The sequence below is a fragment of the Anabrus simplex genome, chromosome 12, assembly GCF_040414725.1.
Source record: "Anabrus simplex isolate iqAnaSimp1 chromosome 12, ASM4041472v1, whole genome shotgun sequence".
NCBI lineage: Eukaryota > Metazoa > Arthropoda > Insecta > Orthoptera > Tettigoniidae > Anabrus > Anabrus simplex.
In genome coordinates, this window is record NC_090276.1 from 59,409,508 (window position 1) to 59,434,816 (window position 25,309).

Sequence of the window (25,309 nt, forward strand, 5' to 3'; positions counted from 1 at the left end):
AATCGAAAATATTCGACTTATATCGAAGCTCTGTTACACTGACAGCTGTTCGTTTCGATTGAAAATGCCAAGGAGCACACTGGAGATATTGCTACGACCCTTAAAACTATACGCATGCGCATGGTGATGACGTCATGGTTTATGCACAGATATATCCATAAGCGAGGAGCACGGTAAGGTATGTGCCTTTCCATCTACAACCACCGTCAAACAAGAGATAGTATTACAGTTGACCGCAGGGGCCCGCCACTTTCCCTGTTACTGTTGGCCACGGCTCGCAGAAGTTACTATTGCATTACATGGCCGGAAGATTTCGCTAGTAGCTAAGTCTGAACAGGTGTTCGTAATCACGGGAACAGAAAGCTAGATCCTCAGCCAAAACCTGAGCGACTCAGCCCGGCAGTCGTAATTTTAGTTTTCTTGTACACTCACAGATTAGTCTTGGAATAATGCATCCTCTGTTATAAGGGTTCCACCATATTATGAGAAGAGAAGCAATCATACAAGGAACGTGTAGTGAAATGATGTAAGTAAGTGATTTTGTAGTTATGTGGATTCTACTTTGGTATATTTAAGACGTGAACACAAATTTTGTTGTGAACCCCCTGATAATTTGGTCACGAACCGCCACTGATTTTAATTATTTATTCTGTTCGGTAAAACGCTAGATTTTGGTGTGATCCTTGAAGTACTAACTCTTTAGCTTAATCTTCCCCCTTCTTAATACGACGGTTTCTTCTGCGTAGAAAATCTCGTCCCGTTGCAGTGAACATTTTTTTATTTTTCAACTCGATTTTTTACAATCCCAAAAGCATTCTATTCTTTTTTTATATCACGGCCGCATGGATTATGCCGGTCCGCACATCTAACTACAGAAACCATGGCCTGTCTCCATCGCCAAATTAGCATTTTTTTCTCCGACATGTTACGGCTTCTTTGACTTCCTGCACCCGTGTTTTATTATTTTGATCACCACGTCCCCTTTGATTCTTTGTGTCCGTATATTTTGTTTAAATGTATAGCCCAACCAAGTGAATCTTCTCGCGTGCATGGCAAATTCTAACGCCGTATGACCTCGTTTATCTCGTAATCAGGATGATGAAAACGGTACAAGGTGTAGAACCATACCGGTAACCTAGATTCTCTCTTGAATCTGCATCTCTCGTTTCACCATCATTTAACCCAGGCTCTGTCTTTATACGCACGTCTTTAATGAAACCTTTGTTCTCGTTACTCCATTGAGTTTCGTTTTTACTTGAGCCATCATACACCTTTTTAGTATTCTTCGATTCTTCATCTTCATCCCCAGCGCGTTTTTTCAACCCAGCCACTTCAGTAAGCTCATGGTCACACTCACAACTCACTTTCACAGCCACTGGAAAAATTGGAAGGTACTACGGGGCTTCTGAGGCTCATTAACTGCAGAGAGATTTCATAATATTTGCTTCACAGCAACACATTGAGCACAACATAAAATAAAACTTGGATTCACAGAAACATAACGTGTGGAAAAATTTGTTTTGCTCACTTCCCGCACTCCGAATCCAATAGCAGTGCATACAAACTTAGAGAATCAGAAAACCACCCAGGAGTGTAAAAGCGACCGTGTCCTGTGAAACCGTAGGGCCATCTACACACGGAGCTACTCATTAGTAATTGATTGGTAACTGAAGTTTCCGGCCGATTACTTGAGTGTCACTTCCTATGTATTTCAATGGAAAGCCACACACGGCGCTACCAGTCAGTAATCTGTTAGTAACTAGTTTGTAATCAGTTCCAGGTGACTCGCGGAGCCAGTTACCCGCGAGTTCAGTTTCTCAGTTCCCAGTGATCAAGTGCCTTTTTGCGATGGCGAGCGTATAAGTATTCAACATAAAGTTAGTGGGAGAAATTGACCCCGTACTGTACAATTGTACGCTGAAGGATTACGCATGAAAGGACATTACGGAGAAAGCATGGAATTATTTTCTAAGCTTTTACATTTTTTGTAAAAATAAAGGTCACTTTTCTTTCCTCAGAGTTATTAGCACTCTTTCCTCAGCACTCACACATTCCCTCATATTTGTATTTCGCTAAGGAATGGCAGGCGCAATAAGCTGCACCAAGTCCATATAACTGTGTTTGGTCATACGATAAAAATAAATAAATGTATCATCCGTTTGTTCGAACTCCTTTATTGCTATGAATAATCTGCAGTTCTTTTCAAGATATGGGTGAACCCAATACCTTCCATTTTTTCTCCGAAATAATATAACACAATCATGTCTTCTTCGTCACTTGAGTCAGTGGTTGACATTCTAGCAAAGTTAAGAAGCGATCTAGCGGGTCCGCACCAAGCTTTACAAATGGCAAATCAGGAAGAATCCGTCACCGTACAGTAGCTTCGTGTGTGGAGCCGAGTCACTATTCAGTTACTAACAAGTTTGCGACCCCGGTTACAAACCAGGCACGTTTCTAATGAGTAGCTCCGTGTCGATATTAGTCTGCTAGAGTACACCCATGACGTTTCAGCGCTAGGTATTGACTATAAGATTTTCTTACTGAATGTAAAGTTACGACATTCCTAAGCGGGAAAATATTTTCCGGAACGGCGTTCCGGCCCGTTCCGGTCCAACTAGACCACTGCTCCTAGAAAACAGATTGGTAAAAGGGCATAGTTTTTGCCCTGGGATTCTCCACTATTCGACCCTCTCCCCAGCAAAAAAAGACGAAGTGTGTTCACGAATCACGGCTGTCTGTGGCTTGGTCATTCCAGCTCCGGAACTTTGGACTGTTAGATCGTCAGTGTAGTCCTGTTCGTTAAAGTGAGAAAATGTGTGGTTTTTCATTTGATCGAGTATTTCATATGAAAGCATTGCTTTTAATCGCGCTATTCCTAATGACGTGATTGTAATGTATGTTCATTTCAACTGGGAAAACCACTAAGAGAGTCTTTCTGAGTATGTAAAAATGCAGGTGGAGAGTGAGTGTCTCCCATTATAATGAAAACTCCCCAACCTGATTGTGACTGATGGTATGCAAGCGGGTCTACCATTACAGTGAAAATTCCCTAACTCAGTCTTCAAATGAGAAAAGACGTTTGGTGATTTACCCATCACGTTTCCATAGTACCGTTAATAGGTATGCAATTTAATACAATCTTGCTCAACCCGTGTACACTAGAATTCCGTATACAGTGTAGAATTCCGTAGCGAAGCACGGACACATAACCTATTATTCATATAGAATTCTACGCCACAGAACTATGACCTCTAATGAATTGAAAAGCATCAACTATGAATTGAGGCATACGATTACCCGTTTTGCGGTACCTGGATTTCACTTCAAGGTGTGTACAAATATAAAATTCGATGACCCAACCTCAGATTGCAAGTGTAAATGGTGTAGGGGACAGTGTGACAGATATCACGCTCTAGTATGTTATAATGGGACTATATCAATGAGGCAACTTTGTAGTGAGTAATAGTAGAATTGCATTAAATGTACCATGTACATTGTGCGCTTTCTATGCAATATCGTAAATAATGTTTGTTATCTGGATTCCCTGCTCTCCTAGTCTTACTCTCACGGATGACTTCTTTTAATTCGTCAACCGTAAAGAATTCAATTGGTGCTGTATCTCAGTCGCTATCTTCAGTCAATTCTCGTGTTTTCATTGCTTGTAGCAGTTTAGTGGAATGATCTTCCCAGATTTCTAGTGGGATCTGCCTCGTATATTTTGGTTGTCTCTGCTTCAGGTTTGAAAATGGTTCTTCTTCAGCTTTCTTGATCATATTTCCATCTGAGATTTTCTGGAAATTTACCTTTGCGTCTTTAATTATTGCTTTATAGTGTTTCCTTCTTTTGGAATAATCCGCGCGTGTTTCTGGTTTTGGAATTCAAAGGCGTTATGAAGGGAATCTAACGTCTCGTTCCTGGTTTCGTAGCAGATATGGTTGAACCATGGTTTAGATTTCTTTTCTTTGTTATCTTGTGGTACTAACGTTTGCTTAATCACATCTTCTATGTGTTGAAGGGACCCATTTAATTCATCACTATGTATTTCATTCAATATCATTGGTACTAATACAGATAGGCCTCTATTTTATCCTCATCGATTTTTCCACACGGCAGCTTCTTGTGATTGGTTTTGATTAACGGATCGAAGTTTCTTGTTATGACAATTTCTACTGGTAGTTATTTCCTTATTGTTATTTGTTTTAGTACCGATGGTCTCACTTCCTTATTGCTGAATGTAAATTCAATTTTGCTGCTTCCTTTGAGCCCTTGTATAATAAACGATATGTTATAAACTTTATATATTTCGTAATATTCCATGAACCAAGCTTCCGTAGAGTTAGTGTTTTGTGGAACATCTTTGACCGACATCGCTGCTGGTTAGCTGTTGGATATACCTTTTTTTTGCGGCGAAGAAGGTTACATGTCAGAATATTACTGATATTTTTCTTCGGAAAGGTACGTTTGTTTGTATTGTACATCCCAGATGAGTGCGAATTTCTTATTTGTTCGTTTGTAAGTTATTAAGTGAGTAATTTCGAGAAATCTTTTGTAGCGGCAGTTCACAGTGCACGAGGGGGGATTCTGAATTCTGTGCTGTACGCGTTCTTGTTGATGAAATGTATGCGTTGGTTCGGTGAAGTAGCTGATGTTTATTGTTTATTTTCATATTGTGTTGGTAATGAATGCAATTTCGTTATAATTTGTGACGTGTGGTTTGATAGAAAACATCGGCTTCAGGCGGCCATTACGTAACATGCGTTGATTTACCGCTGTTTTCATTAAACTGAAATTTTAGTGTACAGTTGTGCTGTAACGACAGGAATTGCACAACTTCGTGAAAAATGATTTTATCGTTTTTACTTGTAGTTTCCGTTACATAATTACTCAGGAATTAAATGAATTGAACTGTTTTTACCATTTCCCTGTGCAATATTCGATTAAGTAGATTGCCAGTGTGTACTACTGCTGACTATTGGAATTCTCTTTGTTGTTCGTGTGGATCAGTTTGCTTGAATTTATAATATTTTCAGGTTTTGGATCTGGAGGTAATGGCATAATTAGTTCATAAAATGATGATTGTTCTCTTTCCGTATTCCTAGTCTGTTGATGCTTGTCTTCATTTTTAGAGTTGCTTGAAGTGTCTCACCATAGTTGTAGAACTTACTCATAATTTAGCTTATAATGAACACTCATTGTTTTGTAGCATATTGGAGCTTAATAGCTTGTATAAGACTCGTTTTTGTAACCTGTAGCTTTTGTCTGGCAAGGTTTAATTAATCTTGTCCAGAACTGAGCGCTATGATTGTAATAATTTTCATTATTTTTTTTTCTGTATCATGTCAGGAGATTCTCTTCTGTTACTGTCATTACTTTATGCAATTTCTGGTGATTTCAGTAGCCTACACTTAGGTGTTTTAAGTCCCTGTAATTTGGAACCAGATAATGTATTATGATTTTGGAACTGTGATTTATGACAGGTAGAAATTCAGTAAGACTCGCATTACTATTATAGCATGATAAGGATGTAATATGTTGGAAATCTTAAGTGGAATTCCTTGTAGACGAGAGATGTGTTCATTGCGACAGTTAAGAACCCACCCGCTGTCCCCCAGAAGTAACTTTGCTTTTTTAACCTAATAGAATTTATCACGCTCCATAGTCCATCGCCTAACTACGTTCCAGCATTTCCATTGGGTGAGACACAATGGGATAGGACGTCACTCCCAGCAGTGAAGTAAAATGAATTCCGTTACCAACCCGCGCACAAGAAATACACAACTGCCCAGACCAATGGAGGTGTCACGCGGGATACTATAGGCTTAGGTCCGCTTCGCGGCTTCTAACCTGGTGGCTTACGCCCCCAGACTAATGGCTTTGTCAGTAACGTACCCTAACCAATCCAAAGCAATGGAGGTGTCACGCGGGATACTAGAGGCCTAGGGCTGCTTCGCGGCTTCTAACCTGGGGGCTTACGCTTCCAGACCCGCTTTGCTTTATCTAGACCAATGACTGTCACAAGATTCGTAAATTGAAAAAAGTGCCGCTGCATTAGGACTAGTTCTTTATATGTATAGTTGGCAGCTCTGTCCACCGCACGATGAAGCCCTTCGCGAGACACGAGTGAAAGAGAGAAACAAATGACAGTGCTATCGCGCCTAGATGCGTGTGCTGGAAAATGTAAGTTGTTTGAATTTACCGTTTCAACCACTAAATTAACCTTTTGCTTCCCGTGCGGGCAGTATGCGCCGCGGTGATAGTTAAGAGCTTCTTGAAGGGAGTGTGGTCCCCCCGTTCTCATGACAGAGCTTGGCCTGGATTTACAAAGACAGGTTACAGCTACTAAATTACATTTTTTTTTCTTGACGATCGAGTGTTTTTATTTTACGCCGGTTGGTGTGGCGCGCATGCGACCTCTAGCGGGAAAAAAGTTACATAGACTTCTTCACAGCTGATCAGAGCTGGCCAATGGGAGTAAAGATAATGGTGGCAATTTCTTCTTTCATGCTGTCTTTTGTAATGTTATAAGTGAGTGGAAATTAACGCAATCTTACTTGGAGAGCATCTGAGAGGAGAGATGTGTTCATTGCGATGTCCAGGAACCCACCATCCTGCCCCAAGAAGTACATTGACTTTTATAACCTGATTAAGATTATTACACACCATATTCATTTCTCAAGTAGCTTGTTGTATTCCTATTGGCCAATGTAAAGTGGCACGTGATCTCCTTCCTGTTAAGGAAATTAATCATATTGCGTTACCAACCGCAGCACAATGAAAGCGCAAGTAAATGTAACGTGAAGAAAACATAGGGGCCCAACGCCGCTTCGCGGCTTCTAACTGTCCGGACCAATGGTCTTGTCCACGGCAAGAATCCTAACTATCCAGACCCATGGTCTTGTCCACGGCAAGAATCCTAACCGTCCAGACCAATCGTCTTTCCTCACAAAACTAGGGGCCTAACGCCGCTTCATGGCTTCTAACCATCCAGATCAATGGTCTTGTCCACGGCAAGAATCCTACCCATCCAGACCAATCGTCTTCCGTCCAGAGGCAAGAATCCAATAATCACCACCACCACCTATCGAAGCAAGCATAGTTCCTATGTACAGAGGTTGGGAGCACTAAGTACTGCTAGAGAACATCCTTTCTGAGTAGGCCGCGAGCGAGGAAACAAACGACAGTCACTACGCGTGGGTGCCCCCGGGCAGGACTAATGATCTGTCTTGCTTTCAATTTTCCTATATAAGAAAGAGTACTTTTTGGATCGGCATGGTAGGATTATAGCAAGCGTAGAGAAAGGATCTCTCCTCTCAGGTACTCCAGGTATTGTAAAATGTTCCTTTTCAATCTTTACTAATGATTACCAATGCCGCCCCATTAGCGGAAGCGCCACTCTACTCTTTACTATATTCATGTAAGGTCTTTTCTCTTTTGCTACACTTACTGAAGTGGTTATTGTTCACATATTTTCCCACATAATTTGCACACGCCTTTGTCACTTGGTTTGTGATATATCTCTTTTACACATAGCTTATGATGAAATCCGTGTACAGCTAGCCTGTTGATAGCACTGCGCACGTTCTGATTTGGGCCCATCCAGACTCTACTTGTCATAGCATCCGTCATGTAAAACTCCGGCCAGATTTCTTCTCTTGTTTAACCTCAGATTTAGGTGAGCAATGGCTTGAGGTGTCGATGGTACAGAGAGATATCTAAGATCCTTGATAAGGAAAGACTCCTCATAACTCCTGAGCGAACTCATAAGCTAGTCTAGATGGAATGTCTCAGAGATACCTAATATTCTTTTCAGAAAGGTAGCTTTCACTTTTTCGAGCGTAGTTAGATCTGATGTTGGTAATTTGTCCCAGATTAAATCTATGCTGTATGTCAGAATGGGTATATAGTGCATATAGTTATGTAACATAATATGAAGTATACTACCGTTCTTTACTGTATTGCATTAACGATTTCATCATTCCGAATTCACATAAAAGAGCGACTGCAGCCATTAGAGGGATGTGATATAAAGGATCTGAGTAAGATAGCCCTTCAAACTGCCATGGCACTTTTCTATACGAAGATATTGCCAGTGCCGACGTATGGTCTAGAACTTATCTGGGAAAAACTAACAGTGTCCGATCTTTCCACTATTGAAAGTGTTAAAGCCAGATTTCTCAAAAGGGTCTTGGGTGTCTCAAAGACAACCCTTCTGAAGCTTGACTTACAAGCAGATGAATGAATGTTACCTTATAGAAGATCTGAGACTAAGACTACACCTGCCATCTACTCCTCAGTAGGTTACCATACTAAAAGAACTGTGAGTTATTAGGAGAAATCATCTATGATGTTACCCCAATTTTTTTCCAGGGTAATTGCCCTTGTGAGAGTCACGATGTCACACACTGCCTCAGTCTCAGCCATTTTAAGAGAATGCCAATCTTGACAATCTTAGTAAATATGCTCTAGTATGCTGGTAAAGACGAATGGGAACTGGCCACTTGATATCTCACTGTCACTTGCTGTTACCCTCTCCTTTGGCAAGCCACTTTCTTGCTGCCAGTAAAAATTAATCCTGTGCCATGCAAATTTTATAACATTATAAGGAAGTAAGAATTATGCAAATCTGGCATATAATTCAATTCAAGTTCAAGCCCCACTGCCGGCAGCCCTGAAGATGGTTTTCCGTGGTTTCCCATTTTCACACCAGGCAAATGCCGGGGCTGTACCTTAATTAAGGCCACGGCCGCTTTCTTCCACTTCTTGGGCCTTTCCTATCCCATCGTCGCCATGAGACACATCTGTGTCGGTGCGACGTAAAGCCAAAAAAAAAAAAATTCAATTCAGAGGAGAGGTGTTCATTGGGATGTCCAGGAACCCACCAGCCCGCTCCCAGAAGTACATTTACTTTTATAACCTAATCCGGCTCCATGGCAAAATGGTTAGCGTGCTGACCTTTGGTCACAGGGGTCTCAGGTTCGATTCCTGGCAGGGTCGGAATTTTAACCATCATTGGTTAATTTCGGTGGCACATGGGCTGGGTGTATGTGTCTTCATCTTCATTTCATCCTCATCATGACTTGCAGGTCGCCTACAGGCGTCAAATCAAAAGACCTGCACCTGGCGAACCGAACATGTCCTCGGACACTCCCGGCACTACTGGATAAGCGGAACAAGGATAGAATCCGCCTGCACAGCTATGGCGACATACTTACGGGACTTCCTGGGTAGGAGGGGTTTCGGATGGGGAGAAATTAAAACTTACTGAAGAAATTTCGCCTTTACTTTCTATCTCTTCGCCTTCTTTCAGCTCCCGCCTGTACTTCTCCGGCATCCATTTAATCTAATTTATACATACTTATTCCACTTACATATTCGCATACTGTACTAATTTTACTTACCTGTTATAAATTCCTGGCGATAGGCCATCTTGAACCAGCGATCTTCAACTCCGTAGTCCACCAGCTTATCCACTCAGCTAACGTGTTTCTTGATGGTTTCACGTGTAAACGATGTATGTATAGATACATAGAGTACATTACCAGTAACAGAGATGGCATCGCAAAGTAATATTTATCCCCAAAAGATGACTCTGTCTTCTCTCTCTCAGCTGTCACCAGCTTAACTTCTATGAGTAACAAGAATACATCAAACTCAAATCACGAGTTTTCATTACCGGCAGTGTGATTATTGTTTGAAGAGGGAGTACAACTAGACAAAAACAAACCAGTCGTGTGTCCAGCTCTGTGATAGTCGTCATTATTGTTTTAAGACGAAGTATAACTACACGAAAACAAGTCGTGTCTCCAGCTATGTTGTAGTCGTGATTACTGTCTTAAAAGGAAGTAGGCCTACAACTAGACGAAAGCAATCGAGTTGTGTGTCCAGCTCTGTCATAGTCGTGATTATTGTTTTAAGAGGCAGTATTACTAGACAGAAACAATCGAGTCGTGTGTCCAGCTCTGTAATAGTCATGATTATTGTTTTAAGACGAAGTACATTAAAACTCCTATTCGGTGCTGTATCCATACTAGTAATTATTATTTCTAGAGGGAATACATCTACATAAACACAAGTCCATTTTCTGTCCACTCCTCTGTCAACTTACGGTGAGTACCCATAAATTCATATCCTGTCTCAGTGATTGCAGTATACTCGTATGTATAGTGTTGTCTACCCATTCACCCCCGGTGGGTGGGGGTGGTAGAATAACACCCACGGTATCCCCTGCCTGTCGTAAGAGGCGACTAAAAGGGGCCCCAGGGTCTCTGAACTTTGGAACATGGGTTGGCGACCACGGGGCCGTCAGCTGAGTCCTGGCACTGCTTCCACTTACTTGTGCCAGGCTCCTCACTTTCATCTATCCTATCTGACCTCCCTTGGTCAACTCTTGTTCTTTTCTGACTCCGACGCTATTAGGTTTGCGAGGGCTAGGGAGTCTTTCATTTTCATGCCCTTCGCGCCCTTTGGCCGATACCTTCATTTTTTGAAGTGTCGGGCCCCTTCCTTTTTCCCTCTGATTAGTGTTATATAGAGGATGGTTGCCTATTTGTACTTCCTCTTAAAACAATAATCACCACCTGTCTACCCATTCGTGATGTGATCATCAAAAGTGTACTTCCAACAACAGTCGCTCAATTAGCAATGCTGTCACACCTAACCTAACCTAACCTGTCACTACCAGTGGTTTTCTGTGGATCACAACCTAACCTGTCACGATCAGTGGTTTTCGGTGGATCACCCCGTTCATTTAGCAGTGCTATCGCACCTAACCAAACCTAACCTAACATGTCACTACCAGTGGTTTTCGGTGGATCACAACCTAACCTGTCACTATCAGTGGTTTTTGGTGGATCACAACCTAACCTGTCACTATATTATCCTCTTTGACTCGTTGCCATTGTAGGTGTGCCTTTGTAGACCATTCTTCATTCCATTTCTGTTCTAGCATGAAGTTGTTTACTGAGTGAATCAATCCTGCTGATATTGGTTTGTTTCTTGGAGCTATTTGGTGATGTAATATCATGTGATCTGAAATATCAACACTGATTTGTAACTTGGGTTGGACACAATTTTTTTTCTCTATGATTAAGTTGTTTTTGTCTTCTAGGAGGTGGAGAAGCAGTATCACAGAGTTATTCATTTTGATCGATCATATTATCGATTCAATTCAGATATCATTTCCATTCAGTTACCAGTATTACCGGAACCGGCAGTGCTCCCTCCTTACTTCTCAACCCAGTACAAAAATCTATCACTAAAAAGTGCACATAGAATAGGAATACTTCAATGGATGATTTAATGGGTCCCTGGCAAGCATAAAGGAAGGATCTATCCCCTGTGCTGACTTCGGTATCATTCATGTCATTTTTCACTGCTTTTTCATCCATGATTGATCAGTGGAAGAGACGCCGAAACTCAAATATAGTTGCTGGAGTAAGACCAGTGAGATAGATTTAATGGAAATAGTTATACCGGTTAGAAATATGTTTAAAAATAATCTGTAGCATTTTTTGTATTAGTTGGTGTAGGATGTAGGAGTTTGGGGTTTTGCTGATATTGGTTGATTTGGTTTCCTGCGACAAAACTGCCTTGATGGGTACAGATTTTGGCCCGGTAATGTTGTTGTACTCCAGAAAATTAATAATGTCCTTAATATTGCTGTTCGTAGAAGAAAACCAAAGCAGTTGCTCCAAATGATAGCTTGTGTTGTCCATCATGATTACACATTTTCGGTCATGTAGTAGGTTCTCTAGAGGGGGCGATAACCTAGATGTTAGGCCCAAGTAAACAACAATCATCATCAGGTTCTCTAGAGAATGGCACCTAAACCAGTTTTCATAAACTTGAGCTGTCATTTCATCATGGCTTCAGCTTTTCAGTCTCCAATGTTTTTAGCCGACAAAGACAATTCTCAACCCAGCCCCCACTGCCTCCAAGATGCAATACCATAATACCCGAGGTGCCAACTATTACGGATTTCACCTTATACGGTCAAGGGGGAAATTATTATGGAAAAGCTGACATCATGAAACAATTTTCTGTGGAAGAAAGAAAAGAAGGAAAAATGTTCAATCCTTTCGAGCCTTTCTCCTAAATCGTCCTTGTTTCAATGTGTGTGGGTTGGCAACGATACTTATTCGATCGTGACTTCCTTTTGCTACCCATAAGCGTTGTAAAATTCGTTGTGAATGAGGGAGCTCAGGCACTGCTCTTCTCCACTATAAATCCTTCAGTAATGTTGTATTTGCTGTGTTAAGTGTACCTGACAGTTGACAGAAAGATTGAGAGAGAATTGAGGTCTACATTAAGCACATCTGCACTGGAATTGCTTATTGTTCAGAAGACTAAAATGTCATCACATTGGGAAGGATGTTTCAAGAAAAACTGCACTGAAAAGCAGCTGCTGCGTGAGAAATAAGCTATAAGGAATGTGTTATCACAGAACTAACAGGTTGTGTGCAAATGGTATTGTGTAATATGATATACTTTCGAATAGATTTGCTAGGGGGATGGGCAAAAGGGGTGTCATTATCGAGAAGGAAGGAGCATACTTTGGACTTCACTCTAAATTTTCTCGGAGGCGGTGGGCGATTACTGATAATCCACTTCAGAGGTTGGCACCTCTGTAATACGCTTGCCTCGTCATGTTGGTGCTTTCAGTATGTAATTGCAAGTTCCATCATCCCACCCTTTCTTCACAATGTCAAAGAGTCTTACCAAGGTTCATTTAGACAACTCTGTGCACCCCTCCGAATGCAACTTCTGGAGAGGGTCTATGGATTTATGTTAAAATTGAATAATTGAAAAAGAGGTTCAACCTATTCAATACATAAGAGAAAGAAAAGTAGTGATTACATTCTTATTTAATAGTAATTAGAATTGGGACCGGTTTCGACCATAGTCCAGGTCATCGTCAGCCGATCAAAACATTGTTTTTCATGTTTTTTATGTTTTGATGACGATGACCTGGACTATGGTCGAAACCGGTCCCAATTCTAATTACTATTAAATAAGAATGTAATCACTACATATCTTTCTCTTATGTATTGAATAGGTTGAACCACTTTTTCAATTATTCAGCTTGGAACAAGGCCAGAATTCGCAGGCACAGCTATGACGACATACTTACGGGACCTCCTGGGTAGGAGGGGTTTCGGGTGGGGAGAAATCAAACATACTGAAGAAATTTCGCATTTACTTTCTATGTCTTCACCTTCTTTCAACTCCCGCCTGTATTTCACCGGCGTCCATTTAACCTAATTTATACGTACTTATTCCACTTACATATTCGCATACTATACTCATTTTACTTAAGTTTACCTGTCATAAATTCCTGGCGATAGGTCGTCTTGAACCAGCGATCTCCAACTCCGTAGTCCATCAGCTTATCCACTCAGCTAACATGTTACTTGATAATTTGAGGTGTAAACAATATATATAGAGATACATATAGTACATTACCCGTAATAGAGATGGCATTGCAAAGTAATTAATAATTACCCCCAAAAGATGACTCTGTCGTCTCTCTCTCAACTGTTGCCAACTTAACTTCTACGAGGAGCAAGAATACATCAAACTCAAATCACGAGTTTCAATACCGGCACTGTGATTATTGTTTGAAGAGGGAGTACAACTAAATAACAGACGAAAACAAACCAGTCGTGTGTCGTGTCTCCAGCTATGTTATAGTCGTGATTACTGTCTTAAGAGGAAGTAGGCTTACAACTAGAAGAAAGCAATTGAGTTGTGTGTCCAGCTCTGTCATAGTCGTGATTATTGTTTTAAAGAGGAAGTATTACTAAACAGAAACAATTGAGTTGTGTCTCCAGCTCCGTAATAGTCGTGATTATTGTTTTAAGACGAAGTACAACTAGCCAAAACAACTCCTGTTTGGTGCTGTATCCATACTAGTAATTATAATTTTAAGAGGGAGTACATCTACGTAAACACAAGAAGTTCATCTTCTGTCCACTCCTCTGTCAACTTATGGTGAGTACCCATATATTCATATCCTGTCTCAGTGATTGCAGTATACTCGTATGTATAGTGTTGCCTTCCCATTCGTGACGTGATCACCAAAAGTGTACTTCCAACAACAGTCGCTGAATTAGCAATGCTGTCGCACCTAACCGAACCTAACCTAACCTCTCACTACCAGTGGTTTTCTTTGGATCACAACCTAACCTGTCACTATCAGTGGTTTTCCGTGGATCACTCCGTTCAATTAGCAACGCTGTCGCACCTAACCAAACCTAACCTAACGTGTCACTACCAGTGTTTTTCGGTGGATCACAACCTAACCTGTCACTATCAGTGGTTTTCGGTGGATCACTCCGTTCAATTAGCAATGCTGTCGCACCTGACCAAACCTAACCTAACGTGTCACTACCAGTGGTTTCGGTGGATCACAACCTAACCTGTCACTATCAGTGGTTTTTGGTGGATCACAACCTAATCTTCACTATCAGTGGTTTTCGGTGGATCACTCCGTTCAATTAGCAATGCTGTCGCACCTAACCAAACCTAACCTAACGTGTCACTACCAGTGGTTTTCTGTGGATAACAACCTAACCTGTCACTATCAGTGGTTTTCGGTGTATCACTCCGTTCAATTAGCAATGCTGTCGCACCAAACCTAACCTAACGTGTCACTATCAGTGGTTTTCGGTGGATCACCCCGTTCAATTAGCAATGCTGTCGCGCCTAACCAAACCTAACCTAACGTGTCACTACCAGTGGTTTTCCGTGGATCACAACCTAACCTGTCACTATCAGTGGTTTTTGGTGGATCACAACCTAACCTTCACCATCAGTGGTTTTCGGTGGATCACTCCGTTCAATTAGCAATGCTGTCGCACCTAACCAAACCTAACCTAACGTGTCACTACCAGTGGTTTTTGGTGGATCACAACCTAACCTGTCACTACCAGTGGTTTTCGGTGAATCACTACCTAACCTGAAACTATCAGTGGTATTCGGTGAAACACAATTGCTTTCGTAAGGGATGCTAGAGACCTGTTGGTCTCTTCGCGGTTCTAACCTGGGGGCTTCCCTTTGTTTGTCCCCAGACCGATTGTTTTGCCACTAGCCGGACCTAACCAAACGAGACCAATGCTTTTCGTACTTGCCGGACATGCTTAATACTCCTAAAGTTTTCGCGACATCAAGTCAGCCCCATCATATCGTACCGTTAATACCTATTTCACGAATCAACTAGTCAAGTTGTAACCCAATCTAGTGCCTGTAAATTGTGTTACGCAGTCTCAAATAGCTAAATATAACAGACCATTAATTCATACATTTAGCGGCCGCTACAAGTCCCTTCGAAATATCCGCCATGTTTACAAACATCAGCTCGCCAAACACGTCATATATGACGTCATATAGACGCACAAGCAGCGGCCGCGGAGCCCGTGCTCGCCCGTGCCGGCGGATCCTGGACTTATACCTTCAGCTTTAACGTTAATACTTTCAATACGGAACAATGAAATTTTTATCTTTAAATCTATGGATTTATATCGCCAAGCTACTATTCTAGCAGATTCCATTTGTCTGTTTTTCCTCCGAATATGGAAACAAAACCCAAGGTTTATTAACAGCTGTCGTAGAGAAGTTTTTTCACAAGGAAAGCCATATACACTTTTCAAATGTTTTGACAGTTCCTATAAGGTTGGTGACTTGCTTTTAGTAAAAATGTTTATACCTTGCATCTCACCAAGTCACAGTAAAAATCATCAATTTTATTAGAAATATCCCTATTATTACCACACTTTCGGAGTTGTAGGACCCCATTTTATGATTTTCCTAATGGTTATCCTGTCAACTTTCAAAATTGCAGCTGTCTCCAAAATATAACCCTTGCCTACGTTGATGTTCGTAACGTATTCATATGCATTACATACCAGTCGTTGGCTGTGCCTACATAAAGTTTTAGTCGGCTTTCGTTTCTTTGCAGTACTACTGATACTACCCGGTTGAGTATCGCTCGTGGGTACTGAACCACTGTTACTCGGTCGAGTATTCACAGGCACGGAACCATTACTACTTGGTCGATTATCACGGCTGCTGATGCTCGGTTAAAGATCGTTTGCATGCACTGGCAGATTTAACTTAGCATTTTCTGGTGCTTTAATTTTTAGGTTTGATTCCTACTTCTTCCACATTATTGCACGAAGCTAAGTGAAGGGCAGTACATTTCACAAATATTAATTAATGAAGCAAATATTATAAGTCTTTCACGTGCAAATTGTCTGAGCTGAAAAAAAGAACTGACATCTATTTAATAAGTGGTGCATTGGCAACAGAGTTGTAAGGATTTCTATTGGGGAATGGGAACTTCTGTTTTAAAGCCCACTACTGTCATAAATCACCCCCTGCTTAGCAAGTGAGTGGCTGGGAGATCAATCTTTTTGTCGAACTGTTTGAATGTCAGTGGGTATGCTTTGTCTGTCTGGGCTACAGCTGACAGTGGTGTTCATTACTTTTAGGTCGCAAATGCAAGACGGTCCTTGATTTTTCACACGAGCTTCTGAGAAAAAACCGTTGTCTTGGTTTTGGAGAAATACCGTAACAAATGTAAAATTTCATAACAAATCAGTAACAAGATCGGAAGCACAGTCTGCTAATAACAGTTGTCCTAATGAAAAAACCATGAGAATATCCCTGTTTCTATCCAAGTCATCGTAGGTCAAGACGCCAGTATAACCACTTCACATCAACTAATTCTTAAGAGATTATTTACATGCCTTTGGAATATACATTTTTACTTGGTGCTACATCAAACTCTTGTCTCCTATTAATAGTTTTAATATTGCCCTTAATACTTGCTACATAGACATTTCTGAGCTCGGCATCTCCAAAAACCATATGAGTAGTTAGTTGGACATGAAGCAAATAATATTTCTGAGCTTGGGGTTTCTATTCCTTACACTTGCAACAAAGGAGGACAGTGTTTTGTCTACCTTTTATTTGAGGGGGTACTCTGTTCAAATCAAAGAGCAGTAGGTCATGACAGGTTAAATGATCATGGGGAAGAAGTGAAGAGCAGGGAGATGAGAAATTTCTGTGAAACTGTAGAGATTGCCTAGTAATTTCATAGGCTTTGTTGCATATGTTTGTACGTGGTTCTAATCTTGTAATTTGGTGTCTTAATCTTACACCTAAGTCACGCTGTTGTGTAACTGTCAATGAGCTTGTAGAGTAGGTAAAATATCCATAGAGGTTTATGGAGGGTTATGGTCATGTGGCTAAATGTTTCTAGACTCTGGATAAGTTTCCAAGTATGGCACCAATTCAAGTGGACGTTATGTGAGGAATATCTGCTGGATTCCTGATCTGCCTGAATATCTTTCAGTAGTGAGAAAAGAGTAGGGTATTTGCTGTTTAGTTTCGATGGCAGATCGTCCATAAACATGGAAAATAGTACTCCCTTGTGACAACAGTTGTGACTGGTAACCATGAGGATGATGTGCCTGATATTACCATTCTCCGCAAATAGTTATGTAGGAAGTCAGCAGACTGTCATGTAATATTACATCGTTTGGGTATTTTATGGGGCTGCAGAGTATGGTATGGAAAGCTTTCAAAATGTCTCCGTAGCAGATATCCAGCCGTGATTAACACTAGGATTACCAGACATTCTTTCTACCTACTTTTACCGAAGCGGTCATTTTGACCGATAGTGGCAGGTATTCGTTTCTTGAGGATATTGATGTCTGAAATAGGTTCGAATTTAGTATAAAAACATCATAGACCATAATTTAATTATCATGCATGACTTGTAAAACACTATTATGAATAAATAAATAAACAAATAGGTACACTAGTAAGGCAGAATGTTCTTCTTACACACTTTACCTTACATTATATACATATATGCATGAATGTCACTTTCTGCTTTTCAAATTTGTTGCACTGAACACACACACACTTTGTTTGGTCACCTTTGAAGTGAAATTAACAACAGACCAGTTGTTTTAGAGATTGCACACCTTTCAGTTATCTCGTTCTCTTTGCACACTTCTTCCCTGATTGATGAAAACTCATGAACTACATGTTCACTTAGGGTCTGATCAGTGGGTCACGTTTCATCTTTTCCAGGATAGAAAAAACATTTACAACATACTTGACTCCCACATCCACAGCCAACCAAAATTTCATACCAAACTTTTCTGGTTTATTGGCCATATACTGCATAAATGGGTATCTAGCATTCGATGGAAAGAGCTGTTCATCCACGGTAATGTTCTCACTTGGTCTGAAGCAAATAGTAAAATTAAATATAAATTTGTCCCGCACAACAGGTACAAGCACCAATCTATCAATTTTCAGGTGATCCCTGCTGGTAGATTTGTCATCGAATCGAAGGAACCTCATGATATCCAGGAAACGGTTTCGTGCCACAGTTTGGAAGAAAATTCCAGGACCTCACTTTTGTGACCACAGATCGAGAACGTTCATTTCAGCTCCATGTTCTGCGTGCGTATAAAATACCAATGACAGCGTCCAATTCTTCCGAAGAAAGTGTCCGTTCAGGATTGTTCAGAACTTCGCGGGCTCCCCTCAGTATATCATTCGATGTGGCGCTGCTTGGATTCGTCAATAAAAAGACGACAAGTTGTAGTGGCACAAGTTCCTTCAATGTGACGTTTTGCATATCCTGTGGGACCTTGGACTTCCCTCAGTATATTTTACTGTCCTCGACGGCCTGGTAGGCTTTGTAGATCGACAAGAGTCCGCACCGTTCCATCCAAAGCGACTTCTTCCTCGCCGACCGTCATATGCTGACCACGCCCATATGTTGACATACCACAGCGTATGCTCGGCCTTCTGTAGTTTATATCGTGCTCCTTGCTAGTAATTTCATTATCTTCCTTAGTGTTTCCTTCACCTGATAAATGTAATACCAAACTTACTTACACTGTGCACAGAATTACGTAACTACAAAATGACTAACTTCAAATAGTCTTACCTTTGTCATCAGCTGCTTTGCTAGTGTGCGTGCATCGCCATTTGGCGGGTAGTTCCCTAACCTTTGAGGTCAAAGGCTGCTGTGTGATTTCATGTTCACGTGGAAATTCTGCCGGCTCGACACAACTAGAATCACTATCCGAACTATTTCCGTTTGTCAAGTTATACAGGTCTTTGCAATTATCGAGGTCTAAATCAGTCCCAGCTTCATCGCTCGATTGTGATGGGGAAATTATATGCTTATGCTTCAGAATTTCGGCATCCATTTGCAGACTACGCGAGAACATGCTTCTTCGAGGGAATTACAATCGGGAAATCTAGTTTGAATGTTTGTAACGAGTGAACACGACAATTGACTGCTCGTTCCAATTGCACACCTTTCATTACTGAACTAATACTGACTATATTTTCCTGTCAGTGTATTTGTATCATGTGTGAAAAGAGCCATCGGCTGTCCCATCGCAGCACAACAAAGTTCTATCCTATACTACGGTAATAAAGTACACTGTAACTGCTTGTTAGAGTGATATCCCGTTCTAAATGAATGCCACAAAAGTCTGATGGGGTAGCTACTGCAATATCGGTCAAAATGACCGCCCGGTAAAAGTAGGTATATGACCTCATAGCGCTAACTAGAAAGGAGTTACGGGTTTTTGAAGCTATGTGCCGAAAATTACACTAAATATCGTTTTGTTTGCATGTTCTAACCGTATAACGAGATTGATAGAGAAAACAAAACTGAAAACGGTCATTTTGACCGCTGCGGTAAACCTAGTGTTAAGCTGCAGTGGTATGTGATGCAAAACTGTGCAGAGTGGCTAGATTTCCTAGACTGGAGTTATTTGGTAGGAAAGCATGCTGGTTTGTTGAGATATAGGGCGAGGTAAATGTCAGGAGATGCTATTGTATAATTTTTCAAAGATAGTGGATAGTGTGGGGAGAATAGGAAATGGATAGTAATATGAGCCATTGCATTTGTTGCCTGATTTAAATATTGGGAAAATAGCCTGTGGTGAAACATGTTGAAGTATTTAGTGAGAAGAACGCAGAGTGGAAAAAAGAGGATGGGAAAATGCAGGGAAAAATTTTCAGATAATATTCTTCACATCATGATATAGCTTTTGATCTAAAACTGAACACAAATGGAATGATCTAGTGAGACATGTAGATATGGTGCAAGTCATACGCGACGTGTGGTACTTTGGGAGACGGATAGGGTGAGCGCACGCAGTTGCGAAGGAGGGGGAATTATAAGGGTAGGCATGTGTGCTAACCGCTCACACAAAGCGTGCGACGTATCTTTTGTTGAATTAGTTCAAGTGTGGTGTAGCTTGGAATTCACTTTTAACAAAAATGTGATTCCAGGTCTTTACGTTAATTATAAAATTAAATGTTTGTCGATAATACTTTTCCCTCATTAATTTGTCATTGCCTTGTTCTCATTAAATTATTATAATTACATGGCAGTCTTCTGACTATTCTTGCTGGCTTCCTACGTACCATATAATCCTGAATACCACCTGCACTTTTTTCCCCAAAATATTGGTTCTAAATCTTTGGTGCGGGTGGTATTCAAGCCGTTCATTCTCATAAATATTTACTACGTTTACATGGAGTATAGAAATAGGTTTGAATACGGTTACCCTGCTCAATATACCGCAAGTAAATGGGCATTCAGGTCTTATTGTGTTTTAGTTGCGTTCTGGAAAACAAGATCTATTTTTTCTCAATACGGTTACAGTGGCATGTGAAAGCGAAATGTAAGGTAATGGAATATGGTAAATCAAAGGATATGGGTAAATATGTGGAAATATGAAAGCTCCTGCTGCGGATGGTCGATCTAATTTGTTTCACAAGTGTTTCTGGCATGCTGGGTGCGCAAATAGCTTATCTTGCGGGATATTGTACTTTGCTAGTCGAGTCTGTTGGTTATGGAAGTCTACCTCGCTCTCATTCAAGTTCCAAATCCGTGCCGTGAAAGTGCTGTCTCGATAGCGATGGATTCAAAACTGCATCTTCGGTCATTTTCTGTGCGTGAGTAACTTAAAGTTGTAAGCGAAGCTGAAATATAAGGAAATCATGCTGTTGGCGGAAAATACGATATTGATGAATCGTGTATTCGTGATTGACGAAAGAAGGAAAAACTCTTAAAAAGTAACGGCGGTCGCAGAGCGTTCCGCGGGCGGAGTTCTGTGTTTCCGGAAATTGAACGACTCCACAAATTTGTGATAGAAAAACGTCAGTTAGGATATGGTGTTTATAGTGATGTGTCCATTGAAAGCACTAGAGGTCTCAAAATAACTCAAAACACAGGGTTTTACTGCAAGCCGCGGCTGGATTCAAAACTTTTATCGGAGAAAGGGATTGGGCTTGGTTTGATGAAATTCCCAGTGATCAACTCGAGGGCGAAAACAGTCACATTGACTGTGAAAATGAGCACAGTGAACATATTATGGATACTGAACAGTCCGGACTGTATCTGGAGAAAAATCTATAGCTGGCGAACAACATATGTTTGAGGTAAATGAGAATTTCATGTTTAGTTCGTGTTGATATAGTGAAAGATAAGGTGACAAAGTGGGGCAGACATCCACCAAGAAGAAATTTACACACACGTACTTGTTCTGAAAATATAGTGACCATCCTCCTTGTGTAAAGGGCATTGCAAAAAACGAACACATATTTTAGAAAGTTGGGAATTGATTTTTCCAGATATAGTTTTAACCATTTGAAATTTATTACTATTTGTAATATTATTTGTAATTTGTTGTGTTCTTTATAACCATTTGAGATTTATTCATTTGTTCATTTAATGTGTTAATACATTTACGCTTGGAATCGGTTGGTATTTATTATGTTAACACGTCATATCATACTGTGAGCATTTTGCTCAACGCTCGACCACTCTCGTTACTTTCAACCTGGCGACCACGGGCGGGTTAAATTCTCAACAACATAAACACCCAAACGCACATTTGCTGGGCGCTGTTCATCCCTTCCTTGATAAGTAATGCATTCAAGATGTATTTTGATTCTTTGCCCGTATTTGTTGGGCTTTGATGCCATAAATTGCAAAAAGTAATAGCGAGTTTTGCTGGAGAACAGTTGCTCATCAAATGTAATCAAAGTTCCAGATTTATAGGAAATATGACAGTTTGAAAGAAACCTTTCCCATACTTCTGGTATCATGGCAACTAAGGGCCGTTTTCTCCAAATTGGTTTAAACTAGGTTTATTTTAATCTGGTTTAAGTCTGAGTTTAAACTGACGTTCATTTTCCCCACGTTGGCTTAAACTATGAAGGGCCGTTTTCCCCAAATGAGTTTTTTTACTAGGTCTATTTTAATCTGGTTAAAGTCTGAGTTTAAACTAACATTCATTTTCCCCATATTAGTTTAAACTTTGTTTCAAGTTTAAACTTGGTTCAAAGTTAAACCTACTATATTGTAGGTTTAAACTTATGTTTATATTCAACCTTCTTGACATTTTATTAATGTATCTGTGATTTTCTTAGTAGGAGGGTTAGTTTTGAATACCAGTACTGCAGCACTTGAACAGAAAACTTACTAAAATTTGAACGTAGTATTAGCATTAGAAAAAAGGAAGAATTTATTGAAGTCTTTGGTTAGACAGGAAATAATTTTGATATTCAAGTGAGGTTAAGAAGCCACATTGCAACAAAAGTCTACAATCTTGTAAAATCGGATGTAACGGAGTATTTTGATGGATTTATAATTCATAAGCGAACAGCAAGGATTGTCTAGTATCAAAGGATTCATGTAAAACGTCAACTGCACGAAATAATGCTATTCCGCTAGAAGCAATGATTTTTGGTTGCTTTAAGATATTATGCAGCAGGCAATTTTCTCTTTAACAGCGGGGACCACAGGCCTTAAATTGCAGTATTTTTATATTATATAAAATACTATTGGTGATATAAATACTGTAATGTGAAGCATAAAAATATTCGTACATAAGAGCTGTAATACGTCCGCTCCCTATGCGGTGTGTGGTGGCTGTGATCGTTAAAGCGTTAAGTCAGCAACGTCCAAAGCTGTGATTAGACAGTTTGAATCCAGTTCGTCAAAAACATTTTTACCATAACACAGGTACCAACTATTATGGATTGTCCGTAATTATTACGGATTTCACCTCACGATTACGGCATTACGGTCAAAGGGGAAATTATTACGGAAAAGCTGACATTCACACGAAATCATTTTCTACGGAAAAAGAAAAGAAGGAAAAATGTTAAATCCTTTGGCATTTCTGCTCAATTCTCGTTTCAGTGTTTGTGAGACAACGATACTTATTCGATCGTCACTTCCTTTTGCTACCCATACGCTCTCCTCAGCTATAAATCCTTAAGTAATGTATTTCTATATTAAGTGTACCGGACAGTTGATAGAAAGAATTGAGACCTACATTAAGGACATTTACACTGGAATCGCTTATGGTTCAGGAGACGAAAATGTGATCAGAGGGTAAAGGATGCTTGAAGAAAACTTACCTTGAAAAGCAGCTGCTGGGTGCGAAACGAGTTACAAGGAATGTTTTAAGTAATAATAATAATAATAACTTAAATGTTTCCACCTTTTCAATACATTATATTCACAAAATTACAAAATTATACGGTACTAGTTTCGACCCATCTAGGGGTCATCATCAGCCGTATTGGATCAAAGATCATTTGTGGCGAAATCCTAAGACAATATTATTTTAAAGAATAACAAGTGAAATGAGATGTTATGGTAATAGTTAATAATACAAGGAATATACATAATCAGAGGTTTTTAACAAAGAATAAAGTATAAATGGGGTGTTGTAAAAATTATAATCATGGAAATCAGTAAGTTCTTGTATTGAAATGAAATATGGCTTAGGAAGAGGGCTTAAGGTGGGGCTGAAGGGTGCGGGAGAAAGTGTAATTGTCTTGGAAAAGTACTTTTGATTAAATTTAGGATTGAGTTTAGGTTGGCTGCATTATTGTTTCTGAGGAAAGTGATAAATAGATCGAAGAGTATGTTGGGTTTCTCAGAGATTTCATTGAGGTTGTGACTGGCATTAAAGTATTGGTCTAGGTGTATGTAGTAATTTTCCATTATGTTCAGTAAAGGGCCCTTGTTTGCTAATACGAGGATGTCCATGTCTTGTTCAATATTGGTGAAATTATGGTTATAATCTTGCATGTGTTGGCCGATGGCTGAAAACTTGTTGTATTTTATTGCGTTAGTGTGCTCGTGGTATCTGATAATGAAGTTTCTCCCGGTTTGCCCGATGTAGGTTTTTTTACAGGTGGTACATTTGATCCACGAGCACACTAACGCAATAAAATACAACAAGTTTTCAGCCATCGGCCAACACATGCAAGATTATAACCATAATTTCACCAATATTGAACAAGACATGGACATCCTCGTATTAGCAAACAAGGGCCCTTTACTGAACATAATGGAAAATTACTACATACACCTAGACCAATACTTTAATGCCAGTCACAACCTCAATGAAATCTCTGAGAAACCCAACATACTCTTCGATCTATTTATCACTTTCCTCAGAAACAATAATGCAGCCAACCTAAACTCAATCCTAAATTTAATCAAAAGTACTTTTCCAAGACAATTACACTTTCTCCCGCACCCTTCAGCCCCACCTTAAGCCCTCTTCCTAAGCCATATTTCATTTCAATACAAGAACTTACTGATTTCCATGATTATAATTTTTACAACACCCCATTTATACTTTATTCTTTGTTAAAAACCTCTGATTATGTATATTCCTTGTATTATTAACTATTACCATAACATCTCATTTCACTTGTTATTCTTTAAAATAATATTGTCTTAGGATTTCGCCACAAATGATCTTTGATCCAATACGGCTGATGATGACCCCTAGATGGGTCGAAACTAGTACCGTATAATTTTGTAATTTTGTGAATATATTGTATTGAAAAGGTGGAAACATTTAAGTTATTATTATTATTATTACTTATATATTGTTCAATACGGACCAAAAACATGAAATTCATAACCATCAAGGAATGTTTTATCCCTGAATTAAGAGGTAGTATGCAAATGTTATTGTGTAATATGATATACTTTTAAACTGATTGCTGTCGGGAAGGGCAAAGGAGGTGTCATTATTGAGAAGGGAAGAGCATGCTTTGGACTTGTCTAGAAAATTCTCTGGGGTGCGGAGGGTGATTACTGATAATCCACTTCAACAGTTGGCACCTCTGCCATAAGAATGTTGGCCGGCACGGTAGGGGAGGTGGTGGTATACAATTTCTAATCACTAGATCATATATTTATAGGATCAGAAAAGTAATAAAATGT

At 40.0% G+C, this 25,309-nt stretch overlaps 1 protein-coding gene across 7 annotated transcripts in view; it reads left to right on the forward strand.

Moving 5' to 3' along the window:
• Positions 1 to 4,332: 4,332 nt before the first annotated feature.
• LOC136884042 (serine-arginine protein 55) overlaps positions 4,333 to 25,309 on the forward strand; it is a 190,094-nt gene continuing 169,117 nt past the window's right edge. For 4 of the 7 annotated variants that reach the window (XM_067156065.2, XM_067156068.2, XM_067156061.2 and 1 more), the window contains exon 1: positions 4,333 to 4,455. The gene's annotated coding sequence lies outside the window, so the exon portion shown is untranslated. Of the gene's footprint in view, positions 4,456 to 4,620; positions 5,046 to 25,309 lie in introns of those variants that run through there. The other 3 variants (XM_067156066.2, XM_067156063.2, XM_067156062.2) reach the window with 2 other exon arrangements.